General features: G+C 40.5%; 1 pseudogene; it reads right to left on the minus strand.

Annotated features, from left to right (window-relative positions):
* LOC147913567 (acyl-coenzyme A synthetase ACSM1, mitochondrial-like) overlaps nt 1-27,302 on the minus strand; it is a 48,949-nt pseudogene extending 21,647 nt beyond the window's left edge.
* Nucleotides 27,303-27,594: the final 292 nt, after the last annotated feature.

A 27,594-nucleotide genomic window follows, 5' to 3' on the forward strand; every position in this document is an offset into this window, starting at 1 on the left:
GTGGAACAATGGCTATTCTCCTACCCTGCTGGTGGGAGCATAAATTGGTTCAATACTTTGGAAAATAGGGTGGTAGGGTGCAGTGTCAGCGTGACCTAGCAATTCCTCTCCCGGAAAAACTCTACAGAAATATGCGCTTAGATGCCCCAGGGTGCACGTGCACGAATTCGGTGCAGCATCAGTCACCAATAGCCCAAACTGTAAACTACCCAAATGTCCATTAATGGTGGAACTGATAAAAAATGGTGTATGTTCATAAAATGGAATATTATACAGTAAGGAAAATCAATCACAGCAACATGGACACATCTTAGAAACAGAATGTTGAAAAAAGAAGCCAGGTGTTACAGAATGATGTGATTACATAAAATTCAAAAGTAAGTAAAATAGAATAATTTGTTTAGGGATAGTTCCTTACAAGGTTAGCTATAAGGGAAGGGAAAGAAGGAAACAGTATAAAAATCAAGATACTGGATTCCTTTAGGGGAGATGGAGAGGCGTGAGGAGGTCTCTGGGATGCTGGAAATGTTCTATTTTTGTGACATAGGTGATTGGTTATACAGGTGTTTTATTTTCGATAACTAATCTGTAAATTTATGTCATGTATTTTTCTGTACGTTTTTTTCACAATAAAAATTTTTTAAAAGGAATAAATCCACAGTGATGCAAGCCTCACTGAGCGTTTCACTCAGATTTCTGAGTCCCAATTTAATGAACTAATTAGACTGATAATCCTGATAATTATCCACACCACTTACCACACGTGCGCACACACACACACACCCTACCCTCAAAGAATCAGAGCTAAAAACAGTCAGACCAAGGTGCATTGGATTCCTTAAAATCCTACCCAAAGATTGTTATTACCAGCTACAGCCATTTCTGCCATACCTGGTTAAATTCTGCCGCAGAATCATTCGAAATACGGATGGTGCAGCAAGGCATTGGGTGATGGGGTATTTGAAGAGTGTCTAGAAGGTGAAGAGAGAAGGAATTTTATTTTTATAGTTAAGATTAAAAATATCAGCCAATTATTAGCATTTTAATTCTAATCCCTCCTCTACGGAAGCCCATTTATTCATTTGTTAGTTCTTTCAATATACATACACTGAGCGTGAATTTTGTACGTGGCGTTTGTCAGGTACTGCTGGGGGACACAAGAAGAGTAACATAAAGTCCCAATTCCTGTGGAGAGTAGGTACTAATAGAGGAGATAAGTCAGGACTCAAACAATAAGGCAGAAGTTGGGAGATGTCATAAGACAGATTTGAAGAAAGTTCTGAGAGAACATAGCAGAGGGAAACATTCCTTCTGAAGAGCTGGTCCAGGAGCATCAATGGAACAGGTGGCGTTTAGTTGGAGCATTTAACAAATGGCTACAGTGTCTACAGGCAAGGAATGGGGGAGGGTCTTGAAGATAGAAGGAATAGTTTCAGGAGCTGAAGAAACATTGAAGCAAAGTTAAATAATATCATATATTTAGACACATAGGAGAGGAAAAAGAAGTAAATTTGAGTAGATTGGGATTAGTCAGAGCCAGATTATTTAGGGTCTAAAATGTCTGTTTTTCAACATTGTTTAGCTAGAGGTGGGAGTTCTTCAGAATTTTGGATCTGGGTGGAGATATGCTGGGAGAGCTAGGAATACTAAAGGGAAGAGAACGTGGGTTTGGGGGCCTGCCTGGCCTGAATTCAAATCCTGTTACTTCACTTCTGTGCAACTCTGTTTCCTCAGCTGTAAAGTGGGAATATCCACATCTTCCATATAGAACCATGATGAGGTATGATGGGCACTTAGGGGAGGTGTGCCTCCACCCTGTGTCCCTTGCTTTCTGAGTCTAAATCTCTGGCTTCTACTTCTGCAACATCTCACATTCATATTCTATTTTTTAAAAAAATTTAGTTCTATCCTCACTCCCAGTCTCACTAAAGAATATCTCTCTATGCCCTCATTCTACCCCACTCCAGCCACGTTGGTGTCTATAACCCCGACCTGGGCACAGAGCATTGGATCTGTGACCTGGTGACAGACAACTGACTTAAACTGGGCCGCTCAGCTTCTAGTTGGTGTGGCCTGGTCATCTGGAAAGGGAGAATATCAACCTGGGAAAGCTGTGGCCGCCATGTTTGGCTCAGCTCATGGCAAGAAACAAAGCAGATCAGCAGATAAAAAGCAGGGAGCAGATAGAGAAAAGCAGGGAGGAGATGCAGAAGCTGCCTCAATTCCCAGTGTCTGTCAGGTTCCTGTTCCAAACCATTGTCAGGCTCAGCATCTCCTCCTCTCCTCCAGCATCATGGCATGTCCCAATGTCCTCCCTCCGTATGTTCCTTTTTCCATTAAGCTACTTTGAAGTGAGTTTCTAGTACTTGCACCCACGGGAGCGTTGCTTAGTACATATGGATCAGTAGGTGTCATGGTCTTGCCAAGAGCCTGGTGCTTAATAAGTCCTCACCAAACCTTGGCTCTGGTTGTTATTGTCTAAGTTGTAATTTTTGACTCATCTTGGTGCTTTTCAGCTTTTGGTAGGCATGTGGAGCTGGGAACTCTTGCAACAGATCTGGCAAGAAAGTCCAAATTGTGGGGGTGGGAAGAGAGAAAATATAGAGGGGAAGTCTTGTTTTGTGAATCTTTTTTCTTGTGAGGAAGATTGGCCCTGAGCTAACATCTGCCAATCCTCCTCTTTTTTGCTGAGGAAGACTGGCCCTGGGCTAACATCCATGCCCATCTTCCTCCACTTTACATGGGACGCCGCCACAACATGGCTTGACAAGCAGTGCGTCAGTGCCCGCCCGGAATCCAAACCGGTGAACCCTGGGCTGCCGCAGCGGAGTGCACGCATTTAACTGCTTGCACCACCAGGCCGGCCCCTGTTTTTTGAATTTAAATTGTAAATTTTTAATTTAACATTTTTTGTTTTAGTCAATATCTCCCATCTTTCATAAGAGGGTCTCAATAAAGTAAAATTAATTTAAACTAAATTAAAATTTTATTATTAAAAATTCACAAAAGTGAGGAGAGTGACGTCAGCATCATGGTGGAGTGAGCTTTCCTGTAAACTCTTCCCCTGATAAGATACAACAACGGTCACAGACCAACAACGGAATCCTAGACAGTGAAAAGCAAGATCCAAAAGATCCACATTGCCACGCATCTGAGAGTGGAACGTGCTGGGCCCCCAGAGGAAGTGGGGAGAGGTAAGGAGAACTCCTCTCCCTCCCCATCAGATCAGCGATCCCGGTCTGTGCAGCTCCCAGAGAGGGGGAAGGGGTGGCCCTCTGCGGGGAAACCGTAGCTCTTTGGGCTCTCTCAGCCAGTGGGAAACTCCCACACAGAGGACTCAGAACTGCTACGGGGTACCATCAACATCTGAGCACCCCAGGAGAGTGGATAACGAGGGGTGAATGAGAAGCCCCCCACACCAGGGACCCAGCAGGCAGAAGAGAGAGCACCCCCCTCCCTGCAAGCCGGACCCTGCAGCTCAGCTGACCAGACCAGACCAAGCAACCGGCAGATCGCAGCAAATAGCCGGGGCGGAGTGCAGGGGGCTCAGATTACACAGCCCTTTGCCCCCACACAGTGGCGGCCAGTGGAGATTGCAACCAGATATTTCCAGGATGAGGAACAACAAAGCCAATACAGGAACCACAATGCAAAGGTACATGAAATCACCAGACCAGAAGGAAAATGACAAGCACCCAGAAACCAACCCTGAAGACACAGAAATCCATAACCTAAATGACAGAGATTTCAAAATAGCTATGATAAAAAACTCAACGAAATATGAGATAACACAGACAAACAATTCAATGAGATTAGGAGTTTCATCACAAAAGAAATTGAAATCATAAAGAAAAACCAATCAGTGCTGATGGAGAGGAAGAAAACAGTGCAGGAGATAAAGGAGAAATTGGAATCTTTAAAGAACAGAGCTGAAAATATGGAGGAAAGAATTAGCATTATAGAGGACAGGAATACAGATATGCTCCAGATGCAAGAGGAGAGAGAACTAAGACTAAAAAGAAATGAAGAAAGTCTCCGAGAACTATCTGAATCTATTAGGAAATGTAACATAAGAATTATAGGTATTCCTGAGACAGAAAAGAGGGAAAGAGGAACAGAGAGCCTATCCAAGGAAATAATAGCTGAGAACTTCCCAAATCTGGGGAAGGAGCAGGAAATACGAGTAAGCAAAGCCAACAGATCACCTAAATACATCAACAGGCAAAGGTCCACTCCACGACATCTAGTGGTAAGGCTGGCCAAAGTCAATGACAAAGAGACAATATTAAGGGCAGCTAGACAAAAACAAAAAATAACGTACAAAGGAACTCCCATCAGGCTCTCAGCAGATTTCTCAACAGAAACTTTACAGGCTAGGGAAGACTGGAATGATATATTCAAAATACTGAAAGACAAAAACTTTCAGCCAAGAATACTCTATCCAGTAAAAATATCCTTCAAATATAATGGACAAATAGTAACTCTCCCAGATAAACAAAAGCTAAGGGAGTTCATGGCCACGAGACCCCCACTACAAGAAATACTCAAGAAGGCCCTCAGGCCTGAAAGAAAGAAGAGAAAAGGAATACTGAGCTTGGAGCAAGGAGAAAAATAGGTAGATAAACTCAGAAAAATAGTAGATCTTTACCGGAATAGGTTAGCAACCACTTAAATACCAAAATCAAAGACCAAAGGAAGGAATTCACCAAAAATAAATTTAACCTCATCACTGTAAACACAGAGCCACAACACAAGATAGAATAAGGTATAACAAGAACGACTTAGAAGGGGAAGAGGAAAGTGATTGAATTGACTTAGTATAAGGAAATAGGAGGCCATCAGATAATAGACTATCTCATACACAAGATTTTTTACACAAACCTCAAGGTAACCACTAAACAAACAATCAAAACAAAATCACATATGATAAACAAAGAGAAAACTAGAAGAGTCATACGACAGAACAACCAAACTGAATTGGCAATCCGAAACAAATGGGACAAGAAACAAAGGAAATGCAAAAGAACTGGGAAATAAGTGACAAAACAGCAATATTAAGCCCTCATATATCAATAATTACCCTAAATGTAAATGGATTGAACTCTCCAATTAAAAGATACAGAGTGTCAGGATGGATTAAAAAGCAAGACCCAAAAATACACTGCCTCCAGGAAACACATCTCAACTCTAAAGACAAGCACAGGCTCAGAGTGAAAGGATGGAAGACAATACTCCAAGTTAATGGCAAACAAAAGAAAGCAGGTGTTGCCGTACTCATATCAGACAAAGTAGACTTCAAGATAAAACAGGTTAAGAGAGACAAAGAAGGGAAATATATAATGATAAAAGGGACACTCCACCAAGAAGACATATCACTTTTAAATATATATGCACCCAACATAGCAGCACCAATGTACATAAAGCAACTATTAACAAAACTAAAAGGAGACATTAACAACAACACAATAACAGTAGGGGATGTTAATACCCCACTTACATCAATGGATAGATCATCCAGACAAAAAGTCAATGAAGAAATAGTAGACTTAAATGAAAAACTGGACGAGACGGAGCTAGTAGACATATACAGAGCACTCCATCCAAGAACAGCTGACTACACATTCTTCTCAAGCACGCATAGAACATTCTCAAGGATAGACCATATGTTGGGAAACAAAGCAAGCCTCAATAAATTTAAGATTGAAATCATAACAAGCATCTTTTCAGACCATAATGCTATGAAACTGGAAATCAACCATGAAAAAACAACTGGGAAAGTGACAAAAATGTGGAGATTAAACAACATGCTACTGAACAACCAATGCATCATTGATGAAATTAAAGGAGAAATCAAAAACTATCTGGAAACAAACGAAAATGAAAATATGCCATACCAAACCCTATGGGATGCAGCAAAAGTGGTCCTGAGAGGGAAACTCATAGTGATACAAGCCCACCTTAACAAACAAGAAAAGGCCCAAATAAACAACCTCAAATTACACCTAACAGAACTAGAAAAAGAAGAACAAACAAAGCCCAAAGTCAGCAGAGAAGAGAAATAATAAAAATCAGAGCAGAAATAAATGAAATTGAGATGAAAAAAACAGTAGAAAGGATTAATGAAACAAAGAGTTGTTCTTTGAGAAGATAAAGAAAATTGACAAACCTTTAGGCAGGCTTACTAAGAAAAAAAGAGAAAAGACTCAAGTAAATAAAATTAGAAATGAAAGAGGAGAAATTACAGCAGATACCATGGAAATACAGAGGATTATAACAGAATACTATGAGAAATTATATGCCAACAAATTGGACAATCTAGAAGAAATGGATAAATTCTTAGACGCATACAACCTCCCAAAACTGAACCAAGAAGAAATGGAGAATCTGAATAGACCAATCACAAGTAAAGAGATTGAAATAATAATCAAAAACCTCCCAAAAAATAAAATCCCAGGACCAGATGGTTTCTCCCGTGAATCTTACCAAACATTCAAAGAAGATTTAATACCCATCCTTCTCAAACTATTCCAAAAAACAGAGGAAGATGGAACACTTCCTAAATCATTCTGTGAGGCCAACATCACCCTGATACTAAAGCCAGACAAAGACAATACAAAGAAGGAAAATCACAGGCCAATATTGCTGATGAACATAGGTGCAAAAATCCTCAACAACATATTGGCAAACTGAATACAGCAATACATTAAAAAGATCATACACCATGATCAAGTGTGATTTATACCAGGGACACAGGGACGGTTCAACATTCGCAAATCAATCAACGTGATACACCACATCAATAAAACGAGGAATAAAAACCACATGGTCATCTCAATAGACACAGAGAATGTATTTGACAAGATACAACATCCATTTATGATAAAAACTCTCAACAAATGGGAATAGAAGGAAAGTACCTCAACATAATAAAGGCTATTTATGACAAACCCACAGCCAACATCATACTCAACAGGGAAAGACTGAAAGCCATTCCTCTGAGAACAGGAATGAGGCAGGGCTGCCCACTCTCACCACTCCTATTCAACATAGTACTGGAGGTTTTGGCCAGAGAAATTAGGCAAGAAAAAGGAATAAAAGGAATCCAAATAGGTACAGAAGAAGTGAAACTCTCACTATTTGCAGATGACATGATTTTATATATAGAAAACCCTAAAGAATCCGTTGGAAAACTATTAGAAATAATCAACAACTACAGCAAAGTCGCAGGGTACAAAATCAATCTACAAAAATCAGTTGCTTTTCTGTATGCTAATAACGAACTAACAGAAAGAGAGCTCAAAAAGATAATACCATTTACAATTGCATCAAAAAGAATAAAATATCTAGGAATAAATCTTACCAAGGAGGTGAAAGACCTATACAACGAAAACTACAAGACATTATTGAAATAAATCAATGATGACATAAAGAAATGGAAAGACATCCCATGCACATGGAATGGAAGAATAAACATAGTTAAAATGTCTATATTACCTAAAGCAATCTACAGATTCAATGCAATCCCAATCAGAATCCCAATGACATTCTTCACGGAAATTGAAAAAAGAATACTAAAATTCATATGGGGCAACAAAAGAACCTGAATAGCTAAAGCAATCCTAAGAAAAAAGAACAAAGCAGGAGGCATCACAATCCCTGACTTCAAAACATTCTACAAAGCAATAGTAATCAAAACAGCATGGTACTAGTACAAAAACAGACACAGATCAATGGAACAGAATAGAAAGCCCAGAAATACAACCACACATATACGGACAGCTAATTTTCAACAAAGGATCTAAGAACATACAATGGAGAAAGGAAAGTCTCTTCAATAAATGGTGTTGGGAAAACTGGACAGCCACATGCAAAAGAATGAAAGTGGACTATCTGCTATCACCATTCACAAAAATTAACTCAAAATGGATCAAAGACCTGAAGGTGAGACCTGAAACTATGAAATTCATAGAAGAAAATATAGGCAACACACTATGTAACATTGGTCATAAAGGAATCTTTTCGGATGACATGCTTACCCAGACTAGGGAAACTAAAGAAAAAATAAACAAGTGGGACTTTATCAGATTAAAGAGCTTCTACAGGACTAACGAAACCAGAATCAAGATGAATAGACAACCCACCAGCTGGGAGAGAATATTTGCAAAACATATATCTGACAAGAGGTTAATCTCCATAATATATAAAGAACTCACACAACTGAACAACAAAAAAACAAACAAACAATCAAAAAATGGGCAGAGGAAATGAACAGACACTTCTCCAAAGAAGATATACAGATGGCCAATAGGCACACGAAAAGATGTTCAACATCACTAATCATCAGGGAAATGCAAATCAAAACAACACTAAGATATCACCTCACACCCGTTAGAATGGCTGTAATCACCAAGACAAAAAACAACAAATGTTGGAGAGGATGTGGAGAAAGAGGAACCCTCATACACAGCTGGTAGGAATGCAAACTGGTGCAGCCTCTATGGAAAATGGTATAGAGATTCCTCAAAGAATTAAAAATAGAAATGCCCTATGATCCAGCTATCCCACTACTGGGTATCTATCCAATGAACCTGAAATCAACAATCCAAAGATGCTTATGCACCCCTATGTTCATTGCAGCATTATTCACTATAGCCAAGAAGTGGAAGCAACCTAAGTGTCCCTTGACTGACGACTGGATCAAGAAAATGTGGTATATATATACAATGGAATACTACTCAGCCATAAAAAAGACAAAATTGTCACATTTGCAACAACATGGATGGGCCTGGAGGGTGTTATGTTAAGTAAAGTAAGCCAGAAAGAGAAAGACAAACACTATGATCTCACTCATATGTGGAATATAAACCAACACATGGACAGAGAAAACTGTATTGTGGTTACCAGGGGCAATGGGGGTGGGTGGTGGGCACAAGGGGTGAAGGGAGACATGTATATGGTGATGGACAAAGAAAAATGTACAACCCAAAATTTCACAATGTTAAAAACTATTAAAACATCAATTTAAAAAAATGAGAAAGAAAAAAAATTCACAAAAGTAATAAGTGGAAATAAATAAAAATAACTAAACTTTCAAATGCTAGGGGTTTTTTGGTGAGTTTGTAGAATTAACACTTTGAAATAATTCAAGCTTAAAACACACTAGCACTTCTGGGACACCCCGTGTAGTGGAGGGAGAATTAGACCTGGAAGGGTGGGAGGCAGGGAGGTGGGTTCAGTGTTGTTTGTGCAGCTTTAGGCCTCAGGGACTGGCAGAATGTGGGCAGTAAATAATGACGGAGAGGCGGGTATTGATATGGGGGCAGGAAGGAGAAATGAGAAGTGCAGTTTGAGGTGCTGCAGGGACGATCAGATGGACTTGACCCACCAGATCAACATGGGAGAATTCGCATGGAGAGAGAAGACTAGACCCAAGGTGCCATTTTGAGAGCCACCTGAATTGATGTGCTTGCTGGAGAAATGGACGTGGAGGAGATTGCTTAGGAGGGAGAGGAATGGTGAGGGCAGACCCTCGGAGGACTGCAATGTTTCGGAGTAAGCTGGGTGAAGAGGAAGCGGCTGCAGCAAGTGGAGAAGGTTCTATGGAGAAGTTTGATATTAAGAGAGGAAAGATGAGTTGGTCCAATGTGTACCTGGGTGAAGGGAAGTTATTTTTAGCATGGCAAACTTTGAACATGTTTATGGACTGAGGGAGTAGAGTTAATGAAAAGTGAGATTGAAAATACAGGAGAAAAGAGTTAATAGATTAAAGGTTAATAGAGAGGGCCTCCTAACAGAAGGGAAGGGAAAAGAAGTCTCCAGTCGTTGTGGGGAGGGGGGTGGACTTGGAGAGGCGAGGGGCAAGTCTGCCTCTGAGCAAGGGTGCGGGTGGAGAGGCAAAGAGAATTTTCAGGTGAAGGGAAATACATTGAAGGAGTTCATGCAGGTGACCTCAAATATCATCATAGCGTCTGCACAATAACAGCGACTGCTACCACTTATTGAGTGTTTTCTATGTGCCAGCCTCAGGACTAAGCACTTTATACACTTTGCCTGTATCATCTCATCAATATTCCCAACAATTTTATGAGGCAATAACTATTAACCAAAACTCCCATTTTACAGATAAGGAAACTGAGGCTCAGAGTGGCAAGTAAACCACTAATCAATGTCAAACGTGGGATAAGAAACTAGATTGTCATATTCCAAGGGCTCTGTTTTTAAACACTTCATTAAATTGAGTAGCCACACACACACATACACACACCAGCTGCCTGGCCCTGGCAGGATCTAGGAGACCTGAGCTTGTTCTGGTTGCTTCAATTTCTCAAAATGCATATTCTGGGTCCCAAGTCCACAAAATTTGATCCACAGGTCTGGGGAAGGGCTTGGAAATGTGTGTTTTCTTCATGGTTACATCCTGATGTGATTCTGATACAATGATTGATTCAGTTCTTCACACTTTGAGAAACCCAGAACCAGGGTTATATTATGCCCATTGGCTTCTTTGCTAAATAAAATATTTCTCAGCAAGGTCTAGCTTTTGAGCTTGAAACATGAGTTTCTCCTGGGTGTTTGTTGATTCTGGAAGGTTAGTCTTCTTACCTGGACAATGACGTTGGGGTCAGACTGGGGCAGATGATGGACAAAGATTGTAGACCCTGCTGTCCATGGATCAAACAGGGACCCCACGGCAGCCATAATCCAGCCTGGGTCTGACAGGCACCAGAAGACATCAGACATCTTCAGCTGCTGCATTTTCCTGCTAACTCCAAAATACAGTGGCCTCAGCTATATGATCATGGGGGGATGTGATCAAGGGATGGGGACTATGGTTTTCAGGGGCAACCCATCTGTCTCACTCTCAGTTCCTGTGGTTTGTGTGGGGCTCCAGACCCACCCCCATCCCACGTCCCCAAAGTATGCCAAATCATATTTCCTGGTCACATGCGACTTAAGCTGCTTCAATCATAATGATTCTTAAGGCTTCTGCTGGGAATTCTGGGACAAAGTCTGTTGTTCTCCCAGGTTGGAATCTGTTATTAATATAGTCCTGGGTGATGCTGGCAGCACTATCCATTGTGGGATAACAAGGGATGAGCCTTTCTGAGAACAATATCAAAACATAGCCGAAACAGAGCTGATGGATGGAGAGACAAAAACCTAATCCAGAGGCTATCCTGCTATGTCTGAAGCCAAACCCTGGAGGGCCCTGCTTCATGATCCGATAAAGTCCCTTATTCACTCTTTGGCTTAGTGATTTAGACTGGGCTTTCTGTCATTTGCAATGGAGAGAGACAGAGACAGAGACTTAATCAATACTCCATCTTGGCAAAGGACTGGAAACAATCAACCAAAAGACAATAATTGGAAGGTGGACTAGAGAAGGTTTCTCATTTCTCTACCCTACTCTCACTGTTTCTGAGGGACCTCTGTGTGCATAACTCCATGAGATAACACAACTTAGCCGACTATGGCTTTGAGGAGCTTTTCTATTCGTAGGGAGGAACTTTAATAAGCCATCCACACTCCCTCATCTCATCTCTCTTAGGATTGTGGCTCACTCACCGGAAATTACTAGCTAGGAAGACCTCTCTTCTGAGCTTTAGACCCAGCTACCCACTGACCATCTCCTCTGTGGTGTCTCTCAGGCACCTCCCCCTGAGCTGATCCTAATCTCTCCTGCCCCCCTTGGACTAATTCTCTCTCCTCCAGTGTTTTCTGTATCTCAGTGAATGTCATTACTGTCCATGAAACTGTCTAAGCTCAAAATCTGGGCGTCAACCTTGACTTCCTACCTCTTATCTCCCACATCTAGTGAGAAGATCCTGTCTATTCTATCTCCTAAGTCTCAAATGTATTAACTTCTTTCATGTCTCTGGCACCTTGTCCAAGCCACTGCCATCCTGGATTATTCGAAGACCCTCTTACTGGTCTTTCTAACTCCATTTTAACTTTTTCCAGTCCATTCTCCATCTTGCAGGCACAGTGAATCTTCTCAAAATACAGATCTGATCAGGTTTCTCACTTACTAAAAGTCTTTCAATACCTTCCCCCTTGTTTTCCTAATAAACTCCAAACTCTACACCAAGGCCCACAAGACCCTGCATGATCTGGGCCCCGCTCACTTTCCCAAATCCTTCCACCTGTCCCTCACCCGACACCCTGAGCACCAGCTATTCCCAAGTCTCTGTGGTTCCATGAATGCTACTTTTTGTATCTTTGTGCCTTTGCCTTTATTTCTCAGGCTGCACAGAATCCTCCCCTTCTTTCCACCCCCATTCCTCCAGGGTTTTGCTACTCAGTTGTTATCATTAGTGCAGATACCTAAAGTCCACAAGAAGCCTTCTCTGCCCCAGTCCGGTTAATAAGTTAGCAAATATATAGAACTTGGTTTAGTCTAATTATTACTAGTTGGGGGAGGGGCAGGGCAGAGAAGATGTTTGGTTTAAAATTGATTAAATGATTAACCCAAGGCTACAGCTTCAGCCTCTATGATTGTTTGTTCTAGGTTAGGGGCAGGGGCTTGGTGTGGCTTGGTTCTAGGTGGGATTTTCCCTAAGAGCTCATGATTGAAAAACTCCAAGTCTGATTTGTCCATAACGGGAGAAAAGAGAGGACCCATCACCTCAGGTCACATTGCTAGAACATTCTGTCTTTTCCCACCAAACCCTGGAACCACTGACAGGGACACAATGGCTTGTCATTTGTGTGGTTTGCAGAGTGCCTGCTGCCTCCACCCTCATTTCCTCCACACCTCCTGTGAAGGTGCTCAGGCAGGACCCAAATGTGCCTCATGTGTCATCCAGAGGCCTCTGTCAGCAAACACTGAGGATTCCCAGCCTTCACCCTGTAGGCCCTCAGGGGTCTGAACCAAAGAGAGCAGAAGGGAGAAACAGGATGGAGTCAATTCTACTCAGAGCTCCTTTCCCAACACACATACACACACACAGACACCCACACCACCCCAGATCTGTGGCCCAGCCTCTAAGTCTGTGCCCTCTTTCTTACCATGCAGGGAAGCAGGATCGTAAGGCAAGTCCATGACTGTGTTTTGCCATCTTGGGCAAGCCCGTGGTCCCACTGGTGAAGAAGATGACCATTGGGTCCACTGTCTTTGACTTAATACAGGTGTGATCTGGGGATGCTGATCTGCAAAGGGATTCAAAAAAACAGAGAGAAGTCATGTTTCCTGCATCCTCTAGGGAAGCAAAAGTAACAATATGAGGCTTGAGGTTGAAAACCATGGGTTTGTAACACTAGAAGAAAGACTGGTTCTCCCAGTATAAGGCATCAAACGGAGTTTATGAGTGCCGTGGAAAAGAGGACTGACATTTCCTCATTTAAAAAATGGGGACAATAGAGTGGATTATTTTTTAACTGAACAAATACTGAAATGCCACTGACTATTTTTCAGACAATGCTCTAAATGATTTACAAATAAGAGCCCATTCAGTCTTCAGAGCAACCCTGAGAGGGGAGTACTCCTCTTATCAAGCCCATTTTGCTGATGAGGAAATGGAGGCTCAGAGAGGGTAGGTAACTTACCTGAAGACATATAGCCAGCAAGTGGCACAGCCAGGGTTCAAACCCAGACAGTCTGATCGATGGACTGTGCTCTTTATCACACCGCTAAGCTTGTTTTTCATACAAGCTAGCTTTATAGGAATTTAACTCCATAACTGGTGATGAGGGGTGGGGAAGAGAAAGTCAGGGAGAGTGAGAGTGAAAGAAACACATCCATGCATCTGCCCTGGCGTGAGCTTGAGATGTTAGATAGAACCTGCACTTCCCTCAGTCAGCCTGGAGTCCTGGGTGCTTCTCTTAGACCGGGAGTCTCTTGGGGCGTCTATGATGGCAAACGCCAGCTTTCTATGGTGTTCAGTCAAAGAACTGCAAATCATCCCAGTACTGGAGGAAACAACAGCTCCACTGTTCTTGCTGAGAAATGGTACCATACTGACTCTGGGCAATTTAAGGGATTTTTAAAAAGTATTCTTTATTTAACTATTTCATTTAATTCTCTGAGTTCAGACTCTGGAATAAGATGTGAATTCACCATAGTGTTTGCCTTTTGGGGTTGAAGTAAAGAGCTTTAAAAACTGAAGGGTTGCCTCAAGAAAGCAGACCCAGTGTGGTTTGTGTGTGTGATATGAGAAGTGCCTGAAGGCTCACAGATTCAGAGTTTTGGTGGCGGAAGTGGTCTTCCTAACCTCCAACACTTCCCTAACTTTTCCTGCAATGTCCCTAAGGGCACCCAGCCCCAGGGAGATGGAAAGTGTTTGCTCCCAAAGCTTCCTGCCAGCCACTGCCTCAATTTTCCTTGCAGTTTACAGTTTCACCTTAAAAATTCATTTTAATCTTTCATCCAACTCCTTCATATATTTACCTCTTATATAAAAATAATATTTTAGATTTCCCACCTACAAGGAAGATGTAACACAATAACCATCTGACTTTACATATCTCCTTTGCACAGTCCCAGGGTGATTATACTTTAGTGAGAGAAGCACAGAAGTTCCATTTTCTTATATTACAGATACAGCAACCACAGCCAAGAGAGGAGAAGGAACCAGCCCAGGGTCACACAGCAAGGCAGTGGCATAGCCGGGAAGAGAAGTTTTCTGGCCTTAGACCTGGTGAGCTTCCCACCACTGGCTGCTTGTCTACCAGCACTTGGGAGTGGAGGGCCTTCTCCCGCCACTCCTCAGAAAGCACATTCATCAGACCAGAAACTCACTCAATCAGTGATCGGAAGTCCAGCCACCCTTTACGGCTGTGGTCAGACACCAGGAACTTGATTTTCAGGGTGGGACACTCAGAAGCCACAGAGTCCACCTCTGGGGCAAGGGTATCAGTGGTTACGATGGCCTTGGCTTTAGACACTTGTAGTCGGTAGAGAATGTCCTTGGTCTTCAGTAGGGTGGTCCCTGGCATGAAGACAATCCCTGGGGATGAGAAAGGAACAGTTTTGTCTCAGTTTCTCTTTCACAACCATGGGCTTCAGGCCTGCGTCATCTGCATAGAAATCCCCTAACCACTTGCTTGCAAAGTACAGTCTGCAGACCACCAGCATCAGCACCAACTGATACACAGAATCTCACACCCCACCTCAAACCTACTGAATCAGAATCTGCATTTTAACAAGATGCCCAAGTGATTCCCATGCACATTAAAGTGTGAAAATGCTGCCCTCACCTTTCCTACACTAGATGGATCCAGCTGGTAGACAGATGGACCCTACTTTACACAATTTCACATGGGATCTGGGAATACAGGTGCAAGTAGGACAGTGTCCCTGACATCAGGACTAGCACATCCCCATGCCCGTCTTTCTCCTCTCACTTCCCTCTTTGTCAGTTCCCTGTTGTCATCTTGAATCTCTTCTCTTTCCTTCATTCCTCATATCCAAATTTAACCTCATTGTCCTTTGAACTTTCCTCCCTTCCTCTCCATCTTCCATCACCAACAATTAGGTCAAGCCTTTGTGTGCTCCTATTGGATTCTAATCTCTCCACCAGATGCCCTGCCCTGAATCTTCCCACCACCCATCTTTCATACTATTACCTGCTTAAGTTCCACAGAGCACTGACTTTTCCCCAACACACTTCTTCTCTGCACTGACACCTGTGCCCTCTCTCCAGGAAAGCACCACACTCTCCATCCTGACATTGAAGGTGCTGCCCACTCTCCACCTTTCTCTCCTACAACTCTAATCTCTATTTCAAAATGGTCATTCCTCATCTAGGCTACTCCTGACTCTAAGCCTTCACATGTGCCATGTCCATTCACGGAATTCCCTGCCTTTGCTTCTACTCCTCTGTAATTCTGCTCATCCCAGGGGGCTCTGCTCATGTCTTGGATTTCCCATAGGCCTCCTCTTAGATCTACAGATGACACAGTTTCTCTATGCTCCCTCTGTTGTTGCTGTTAGTTCTTGATTCCACATGACCTTGATAGATGAACCAACTATTTATTTGTGAGATATTATTTGTGAGATAATATGAGTGAGACAGAGAGAAAGAGAGAGAAGTATAAGCAGGAGTATGATGGATTGTTATATAAGCATGCATAGAAGAACTGAAGTGATTTTAAAAATCCATGAGTCCCAGACTGATTCTAAATTATATAGCTAAATAGATAGGTATTTAAAAGGGGAAGGGAAATCTCTACAGAAAAATGCTAACTAATAAATGTAGAGGGAATGATATAAATAGAAAATCTTCATATAAAACCACCATAATAATAGTCAATTCAGTCAAGAGTCATCAATGGATACTCAAACCATAGGGTGAAGGACTGTTGGGGAAAAAGATATTCACACAGTCTCATAAATATTACACCACAGATTACTTATTAATTACAAGGGGGAAAGGTGCCTTTACAAAGGTGGATACCACCTCACTAGAGCGATAAAACAATATCACTGGTGATGGGAGAAATCAACTTATATACCCCCTGATGTGATGCACTGAGAAAGACACTACATTGCTGGTCTACTACTCCTGCTAAAAATGTTTAACCTGAATATAATCATAAATCAAGAGTCAGAAGCACAAATTCTGAGAGACACTCTGTAAAACAACTAGCTTCTGTAAAACAAAAACAAAAATGTCATTGTCATTCAGAAAAGGCTAGGAAATCGTTCTAGATTAGAGACTGAGGAGACATGATAACTAAATGCAGTGCATGATCCTTGATTAGATTTTGGATTTAAAGAAAAAAAAAGGCTAGAAAGGACATTATTGGGACAACTGAGGAATTTTGACTATGGATGTATGTCAGGTAACTATATTGTATCAATGTTAGACTTCTTGTATGGTAACTCTATTGTGGTTCTGTGAGGGGAATGTCTTGGATCTTAGCAGATGAATACTCCAGTATTGATGGGTATTTATCTTGTATTTATGGGTGTCACAATGTCTGCAACTGATTCTCAAATGACTCAGTGGGGCAGGGGGCCTTAAATATGGTAAAATGTTAACAATTGATGAATCTTTAAAAAAAGTAATAGTGTCTGAGACTGTGCAAGTGTGTGTGTGTGTGAATGGGAGAGAATTACGATACTGTGTTCAAGAGTGGATGAGTGTGAGGGAGAGAATGAGTGACAAAGAATAAAAGAATATATGAGGGAGTGTGAGAAACAGAAAGACTAGAGAAGAAAGAAGGTAGAGAAAGAGAAAGCACCTAATATTGCAGGACCAATTGACTCTAGTCCAGCCCTAAGGTCTATAGGGGTCTCTCCAAGCCACTGACCTGTTCGGATGCAGCCCACAGTCACCAGCCACCACTCAGGCACTCGAGGCAGAATCAAGGCTAGACGGTCTCCCTGCTGCAGGCCACAGGTCTGCGTGAAGACGTTGGCTGCATGGCGTGTTAAGTTGTCATCTCTCTGAAACTCCACTTCAGTTCATCCCCTTGGTTATTCACCCACCACAGGGCTGGGTTTGGACCTCTCTTGCCCTCCTGGTCAAGATCATGCACCATGTGTTACTTCCTTCAAAGGAAAGGGCACTTATTTGGCCAATCCACTGCCATAGTCATATTCCAGTGTGAGCAGAGCTCAGGCAATGAGACACCATGTTAAAGCACTTAAAGAGCCAAGAGAAGTTAGGAGTGGGTGTGATGCAGCCAAGTTCTTCTGGTCTACCATAGCCACCTCCTCTCAAGTCACATAAAACCATGAATAGCCTTCATGTCTCCTATTGAAGACTTAAAGCACCATTCCCCCATGTGTCTGTGTTAGTTCCATATAGACAGTGGATTCCCCTCTATGCCTCAGTTTTCTCATCTATGAAATCCCAACAATAACACCGCCTAGAAGGTAGTGAAGTTTAAATGAGTTATTTAAATTAATAAAGTGTATATAACAGTGCCTGGCCCAAGTAGGTGCTCAATGAATATTACTACTGTTATTATTGCTACACAATAAAATAAAAGAGCCTAATTTAGTTCCTGAATATTTGGGGGGAATTTATTTTTAAATAAATTACTTCTAGAGGTGAAATCAGCAAGAAGGCAGACTAGGAAGCTCCAGGCCCTTGTTCCTTCAGAGAAACATCAAGTAAACAAGAGACCAAAATGGTTTTGTGGGAGCTCTTGAAATAGTCAAGGATCTACAGCAACCAACAAATGCCCAAACAATAAAAAGCATACTCAAAATGGTAGGACATTTTGTGATGTTTTTGCTCACTCTTGCACCACCCCCTCTCTGATGTGGTGTAGCACGGTCAGGAGGAAGCCACCCAATTCCCAGCCCATCCTTGGGACAGAAGGAAAAGAGTGGAACTTGTTTACGACATTCCGGCTTGTCTGGGGGCTGCCTGAGGGACTGGTTTCTGTCTCGTCTGACTTGGTGCTCAGATGGGAAGGGTGGCATAGTTTGAATATCAGGTTGAAAGTCTCTGAAAGCAGTGGCAGATGCCAGGGTGTGTGAAGACTGTAGACCTGTAGCCACTTAGAGGCAAGAAACTACAGACAGAGGAATACAATAGAACATCTAAGACTCCAAGAAGAAGCAAGGATGAGACTTTTATGGAAATTAAGGTATATAAGATCAGCCATGTGCATGGGAAAATTGGAAAAAAGAACATGCACAGGCCCAGGAAAGAAACATGCCAGAAAAGACCTGAGAAGGCCTTAAGTTTTGACACTGAGAAAATTACTGAAGGTCTTCCCCTGCATGGAGCCAATCTGCACAGACTGAGAGAGGTGGCTGCTGTTTTCAAATGTCCAATTTTCAACAAAAGATCACAAGGCCTATATAGAAATAGGAAAATATAGCCCATTCGAAGGAGCAGAATAAATCTCTAGAAATTGACCCTAAAGGGACCCAGGCTCCAGTTACTAAAAAAGACTTTTAAATGACTGTCTTAAATATGCTGAAAGACCTAAAGGGAAACACGAAAAAAGAACTAAAGCAGATCAGGAAACTGATATATGAACAAAATGAGATGATGAACAAAGAGATGGAATTTACAAAAAAGAACCAAATAGAAATTCTGGAGCTGAAAAATACAATAACTAAATTTAAAACCTTACTAGAGGGGTTCCATATCTGACTCAAATAGGCAGAAGAAAGAATCAGTAAACTTGAAAACAAGTCATTTGAAAGTATTGAGTCTGAGGGGCAAAAAGAAAAAAAAAATGAATAAAAGTGAATAGAGCCTAAGGGACTTACAGAATAATGCCAAGTAGAAAAATATACACATTCTGGGAGTCCTAGAAGAAGAGAGAGAAAAAAAGGGACATAGAGATTATTTGAAGAAATAATGGCTGAAAACTTCCCACATGTCAGTAGAGACATGGATATACACATACAAGTGGCTCAATGAACTCTAAACAGGAAAACCCAAAGAGAGCCACACAGAGACACATTAAAATCCAACAACAAAAGCTAAAGACGAAGAGAGACTCTTGAAAGCAGAAATAGAAAAGTGACTCATCATGTATAAGACATGCTTAATAAGGTTGTTAGTGGATTGCAGGCCATAAGGTGGTGGGATGATATATTTAAAGTGCTGAGGGGGGAGAAAACTGTTAACGAAGAATTCTACATCCAGCAAAATTATCCTTCAAAAATGAGGGAGAAATTAGGATATTCCCAGACAAATAAGTTGAGGGAGTTCATTTCCACTAGACTTTCCTTATAAGAAATGCTAATAGGAGTCCTCAGGTTGAAATGAAAGGACAATATAGAGTAACTCAAATATGAAAATATGATAAAAGGAAATGAGAAGAGCATTAAAACATATCACTACAAAAAAATCAACCAAGCACACAGGAAGGCAGTCAAAGAGGGAATAAGGGACAAAAAAAAGCTATGACATCAAGAAAACAATTAACAATATGGCAATAGTAAATCCTTCCTTATCAGTAACTACTTTAAATGTATGTGGACTAAATTTCCCAATCAGAAGACAAATATTGGCAGAATAGATAAAAACAACAGGATCAAACTGTGTGCTGTCTACAAAATGATAGAATATGATAAAAGCAATAAAAATACTCTCAGAGATTTTCTTGCAATAAAAAAGCTCACAATATAATATCAATTTTAAAAAGCAAAACCATACTTACATTATAATCCAAATTTATGTTAGTAATATTAATTAATTCATTCAATATTACCTAATTCTCATTATTTCTAAGGCTAAATGTTTTTAGATGCCATTATGTTCTTAGACCAAAAAGATACAATGGTGAACAAGACACACATATAGAAACATACGTAAATGGTTTTAAATATTTATGGCCAATTTTTGTTTTCTTGTTTAAATCAACTTTCTTATTTTCCCCACATTTTCTATAATGAGCATGCTTTTTGTAAAGATTTCATTTTTTTATTCCCAAAACAAAACATGTTCAGAGTAAAAAATCAGGCAATGCAGAAGCTTATGAACAGAAAAGTTTCTTATAAACAGAAAAATGTCTTCAAATTTCTAAATCACATATTCACTCCCTGAATGTTAACACTGATAATTTTTGGTGTATATTCTTCCAGGAATTTTTTTCCACATATGTGCAAACATGATCCTACTACCTTTGACTCAGATGATTGGAACAAAAGAGTGTGTTTCATGTATTCATATCTGTGAAAAAATCAGTGCTATGAAAAAAATTCTTGCCCAACACATAAAAGAATCTTAGCAAGTGTAAATGACTGGTGTGCACTGCCCATATAAGGGGAGCAGAGCATGGAATGTTCCTGTAGGAGTTTAAAAAATGATGGAAGATCTGGTGTATCAAGGTAGAAAACAATTGTTGCTGCTCAGAATTCAGACAGTATTTTAGCCCTTAACTTTCACAGCTCGAAGAAGATATTGCTTAAGTAGTTATGGATTTTTGTGCTAAGGATTAATCTGATAACATGATATTGAGAGAAGGGTGGAAGAAAAAATACAACCCTTACACTGGATTTGAAATTTAAAGTTTTATGCAGTGAGGTTTGAAATTGAGGAAAATTGAGAAATCATTTTAGAAGATAAAATGCTGAATAAGCAACTCAGCAATAAAAAGAAACGACCAACTAATACACAAAGCAACATGGATGAATCTCAAAAACATCATGCTGAGTTGCTGAGTAAAAGAAACCAGACACAAAAGGGTGTATCCCATATTATTTCATTTCCATGAAACCTTAGGAAAGAGAAATGTAATTTCTAGTGACGGCAGATCAGCGGTTGCCTGGGGCTTAGGGTGGGGATGGGTGAGGCTTGACCGGGAAAGGACAAAAGGAAACTTTTGAGGTCATAAAAATGTTCTAAAACTCATTAAACTTTACACTTAAAATGTGTGCATTTTATTCTATGTAAGTTATACATCAATATAGTTGGTTTAAATAAACAAAAACCTACATAGCTACTCCCTGCTAATCTCTAACTAAAATATACTTTGAAGAAGGAAAATTGGAAAGGCTTATCCAATCACTTAGGTGATTTCATGAGTGAGAAGATTCTTTCTGAATATTAAAACACATAAGAGTTTTTTGTCTATAGAAAGGGTTTGCCTCAGTATTAATTAAAATGAAATGCAAGTTGAAATTTAGTGATTTCTGTAAATTAATGATAGAATATGATAGACTGAGAGAATTTAAATCCTAATTGACATAGATAAAACACTTTCCTCACAGTGATATAATTCACATTATTTTCCATTGCATTTGGAACAATTACCAACCTCAAGAAATTGCAAAAGTTTAAAATAGAATATGTTTTCTGACCAGAATGGAATTAAGCTAGAAATCAGTAACAACAAGACAATGAGAAACCCACCCAGCCCACCCCAACTATCTGGAAACTAATCAATACACTTCTATGTAATCTACGGGTCAGAGAAGACTCAAAAAGGCAAATAGAAAATATGTTGAACTGAATGATAATAAAATATGACATATCAAAATTTGTGTAATGCACTTAACAGGAGTGTTTAGTGGGAAATTTATATTTTTAAATGCATGTACTAGAAAAGAAGGACGGCTGAAGAGAAAGCATGTAAGCTTCCATCTCCTGACGCTCAAAAAAGGCCAGCAAATCAAATCAAAGGAAAGTAGAAGAAAAGAAATAATAAAGATAGGAGCATGCATCAATGAAATGGAAAACAAATACACAATAGAGAATATCAGTAAAGCAAAGCTTGTTTTGAAAAGATAATAAAATTGGTAAACTCTTAGATAGACTTATCAAGAAAAAAAGAGGAAGTAAACATATTAACAATATCAGGAACAAAAAGCGTACATTATTACCATTCTTACAGACATTAAAACAGCAATACGAGAAAATTATAAGTAACTTTTTGTTAATAAATCTGACAATTTGGATGAAATGGACAAATCGCTAGAGAAAAAAAAAATACAGCTTGCCAAAGCTGATAGAATCAAAATCTTAATAACCTTGTATCTGTTAAAGAAATTAAGTCCATTACTAAAAGCTTTCCTACAATGAAAACCTCAGACTTTACGTCTAAAATTTTTGGTATGCATACTAGTGTGTTAAGAGCTTGACTTGAAAAACTGATGCTTTTTGTGTTTTTCAAGAAAATAGTGATAGTTATATGTCATTTATATCTCAACAAAACAAGAACAGCAAAAGAAATTGTAATAAACTTTTAAATTCTATAGGAAAGCCTTCAGAAGAGCACCTGGAACATTGTAAATGTTCAGTAAATATTTGTTGTAGGAATAAATAAAAACAACTCTGGGATATAAATAATGAATGATAAGGTTCTTTGGGGTTAAATTAAATCTAAAGATGGGATCAGGCCTTTATATCTTTGGATAAAGAGAATGATTTGTTTTTCTAAATTGGCCAGTGATCAAATTTTCTGGATGCAGATTATGACCAAAGTTTCATTTTAAATACGGCTACATATAAGAATGATTGTAATTTAACTTACAAAGAAAGTGGTTTAAATGCAATTTAAAATGATAAATGGCATGCTATTCCTTTGTAGACTGTCATTGATAAAAAGTGGATGAACTCCTTACAGTCTCACCAAATGACCAATATGTCGTCTGATATGTCAAACTGGGAGGCGCAGTCATGGAGAATCAATTCACATGGATTAACCAGTAATTGATGGACACCCAGACTTTAAAAGAATTTACCATGGAAGATTACTCTAAAGGCCTGGAAGTCAAAACTTTTTGCATTATGTTTAATTGGGAAATAATATGTATTATGCCATTAATATTTAGATAAGTTGGGATAATCTTGTTTTTACACCAGAGGTTGCAAACTCAGAGCCTACAGGGACCAGGAAAGTAAGCCGGGTTACTGGGGCAAGGTTGTGAGAGAGAAGCCTGCCAGGTTCCTCCAGGGCAAACTGGAGAGCCATGCGCCTCCCAAGGGGGCAGCAACTATTTAGCTCCACCGATTGCTGCCACATGGGAATGAATGTTTAGTTATTTTGAGATGTGATTTTTACATAAGAAGCCCCAAAGCCCAATCCTGGTTCCTGACCTCTGTTGTGCCTTCTCTGCCTGAGGCCTGCCTGTGGCAAAGCTTCCTGCATTTCCTTATGCATGTTTACAATACATCCATGAGAAAGTAAACAGCCCTTTGCTAAAATACAACCAAGTCACGGCCAGGCCCCAATGTTGTGTTTCTTGTGCTGGTTGTATTGCTGTCCAGGGTCTGCATGCATTTAGATTCTTTCAACAAGTAGTTAATGTGCCAGGCATGTGCTATACTCTGGGGATACAACAGTGAACAAAACAGCAAAAGTTCCATGATCTCATGGAGCTTACATTGTAGTGCCAATGACACTACGTGTGTAAGAATTACAAAAGATTTAGACTTTTTGTGAATACCATGGAGGAGTCCTTTATGGGATGCTGGGACAAAAGTCTAATCGTTTCAGAGGAACATGAGGTGCCTTTTAAACTGTATAGGTCCTAGGACTGTTACTAATTATTTATGTAAAATTATGGAATTAAATTCATGAGCCACAAAACACAAAGAAATGTGTGTTTTGGCTCAAAGAAATCTAGGCAGACCTGACTATTGGATATTAAGGAATTTGGAATGTTTGGCAGCATATAAATTAATTTCCTTCAGCAAACATTATAGGACAAAGAGCCAGACATTATGTTTCAATGATATTCAGCTGGGTTTTTTTTTTATTATTTTATTATTTTTATTATTATTATTATTTTTTTTTGTGAGGGAGATCAGAACTGAGCTAATATCCATGCTAATCCTCCTCTTTTTGCTGAGGAAGACCGGCTCTGAGCTAACATCTATTGCCAATCCTCTTCCTTTTTTCCCCCAAAGCCCCAGTAGATAGTTGCATGTCGTAGTTGCACATGCCTCTAGTTGTTGTATGTGGGACGCGGCCTCAGCATGGCCAGAGAAGCGGTGCATCGGTGCGCGCCCGGGATCCGAACCTGGGCCGCCAGTAGCAGAGAGCGCGCACTTAACCACTAAGCCATGGGGCGCACCCTAGGTTTTTTTTTTAGTCTTTGTGGTTAATATATTTTTGGCTATATTTCTTGAGCAATGTTTAATGTTAAATTGCATCAGAGATTGGTAGGAAGAATTTGCTCTTGTCACAATTTTTCGCCAAAACAAACAGAAGTTAACATCCCAGATGCTGTACTCAGCTCTCTTAAGACATAAAGTGGGGAATCACATCATTTAAAGAGGAAAAATGAAGAGTTGTATCTTTTGTTTACTTTTCTATTTCTATTATCTAGAATAATGCTTGGCATATGTGAGGTGCTCACCAAGTCTAAGCTGAATGAATGAATACAGTATTAAGGAGACAGAATGAATGAATTTGGACATGAATGTGACCTCTCCTGAATAGATTTGGGAGGTTGCTCCAGGAATCAATTGAAGTTGAGTATAATATCCTAGGAGCCTAGAGTAACATAGGGTTTAATTTCCAAGGACCGTCAGGGGTTACAAGTTGGTGGCCTGAACAAGCAACTGTATTCCACCCATGGACCTAGATTGTCTAGCTTATAAGGCATTTTCTTTTGTTTTATAATGAATTCTTTGTCAACACTAAAAAAATAATCAGAAGAGTTCACATAAAATGGTTGGATTTCTAACTTACATTTTATAGGTAAAACGTGTTGAAAAGTGAGTCAAAATAAATTCTGTCAATCTGTTACGTTTTGGGCTGTGTTGTTGGTTAGCCATGGATCAGCTTCTGGGTGATGCTTCTTAAGTTGTAAGGGGAGGTCCAGGAAGCCAGAGTGGACTGTGGTGGCATGCCCTCTGGAGGGTCTTTCATAGCAGCAGCAATAAAACCTATGGTGCTTATGATGAAAGTTTCAAAATTAATTTATTCCACAAACATTTATCAAGGGACTGCTAGGTGTCAGGCACCATGCATCACTAGAAAGACACTGACCATCATCAAGGCAATTGGAAAAGTGGAAACAGACAGATCAGAAGTGTTGTAAGAATGCAAATTAATGGGATGGGGACCTTGAGGGCGGGAGAAATTTGGATACATGGAGGAATTGACCATGACTGATAACGATGATACAAAACCCAACAAAGACTGGTGTTCTCTGGGGGGATTTACTTGGTGGTTATCTCCATGGGTTGATGCGTGAACTAACTGATAAGGACTTTATGAAGAGACACGAGGGAAAAGTGATGGCATCACTTCCTCCTCTCTACCTGCTCCCTCTCCAGCCCATCTCGTGATTCAAAAGGTCTTAACCAGATTTCTGGTCTAGACAGTGATGAAAGTCAGTTTATAGTTTGAAGGCAGAGATGTTTTGGCATCATCAGATTGTGAGATGAGGTTAAATACATTCATGCATTGCTTAACAATGAGAATACTGCTCTGAGTTCTGAGAAATGCATCGTTTGGTGATTTCATCATTGTGCAAACATCATAGAGTGTACCTAAACAAGCCTAGATGGTATAGCCTACTATACCCTTGGCTATATGGTACTAGTCTTATGGGACCACTGTGGTATATGCAGTCTGTCATTGACCAAAAAGTCCTTATGTGGTGCATAACTGTAATGGATTATAGAATCAGACAGCCTGGACCCAAATTCTGTTCCTTCACTTCTTAGGTATGTGATTTCCATAGGTTATTTAAACCTTTGGAACCTCAGTTTCCTCATATGGAAACTGAGGATAATAAAAGTGCTCATCTAATCAGAGTAGTAGATGTAAAGTGTTGACATGGCACATAAAAAATGCTCTCCATAACTGAGGGCTCTATTTTCCTTGGGGTTATTATGGAAATTCAGAGGAAGGAAAAAGGAGGAGGTGAGGAAGCTCCCATGAAAGGCATGTAAATGTTGAATACTAACATATGAATACACGTTCATAGGAAATTTAAAAATTATATCAACTCTGTGACTCATCTCAGGTGAATTCTCTCTTCTGTACAGAGAGAATATTGGGTGAGTTTTCACACTGTGCACATCACCAGCTGGAACTTAGTACCTGGAACGCCGCCCATCATCTACTCCAAGTCCTAGTGTCACCAATGCTGTTCGCTTGGTCTGTCTCTGTGGAAAAGGCAAACCAAGACCTTGGCTTTTTCTGCAGAGATATGTAACCTCTAGAGGCCACAGGGACTGGTTTCTCTGGACATACCCTAAAGCCATGTTCCCACAGGTAGTTGATAGGGAGGACGCCAGTTGGACTTGCCATCCTCACAGGAAGATGGATGACATGACTTACCTACATGTGTCAGATGCTCATGTGCACAATGAGGTGGTCTGTCCCCTCCCTCTGAGTGTAGCCTGAAGTTAAGCCCAAGTTTGATGAGATGAATTCCAGTTAGACTCACAATCCCATTCGTTGAAGTCTAAGAGACTCAGGCTAACATTAACTTGTGCACCTTGTGATTAGAACTTTGTACTTGTTCCCTATTATGGAGCACTGACTGTGTACCTGCTGTCTTATTTCTTAAATGAGATTATCCTCATTTCACAGATGAAACCACTGAGGTTCAGAGACGTGAGACAGTGGCTAGGCTGAGAATTGAACCCCAAAACATAAGTTTTTTCCATGACACTGGTAAGCTGAGGCAGAAGCTGTTCTTGGTTCTGTGCCCCTCAGCCTACTAGGAGCAAGATAAGGCCAGTGAGGCCACTCCTGTACTCACCCCCCCATCACAGATGCCTCCTCACCTTCTCCATTTGAGTCCAGTAGTCCAGTATATCGCTTGCAAAGTTAAATTCCTCGGGTGTATCGTGGTCATTCCATCTCGGGGCTTCAGCTCCTGATAAAGGCTGGCAGCGCAGGTGCCAAGGGGCAGGGAGGAAGCCATGGCAGGATTTTTGGATGCCCCAGAGGACCCTGAACCTCATCAGCCACTGCATGGTGGGGCAGTCCTCAGGAAGCAGGCACAGAATTCTCCAGTCACCACCTGCCTTGGGAAGAGTTGGCTAATAGATTGGTCATGGAGCAGGAATTTCCTCCACAAAAAGGAGGCACGTTCCTGATTAATTGCTAGAGTTATAGCTTTGTTTCAGCTCACTGGAATTTGGAAGGCACAACTTATTGATTTAGGTGGGGATGTCTCTTCCCAGCTGAGGAATGACGGGGCAGAAAGTGACGGGGAGAAACTCAAGATACTAGATGAAGTTGGTACCTGTTTCTGAAGGTCTTCTC

The sequence above is a fragment of the Ceratotherium simum genome, chromosome 26 (assembly GCF_057802395.1).
Source record: "Ceratotherium simum simum isolate JZ-2026a chromosome 26, ASM5780239v1, whole genome shotgun sequence".
In the NCBI taxonomy this organism is placed as follows: Eukaryota; Metazoa; Chordata; class Mammalia; order Perissodactyla; family Rhinocerotidae; genus Ceratotherium; species Ceratotherium simum.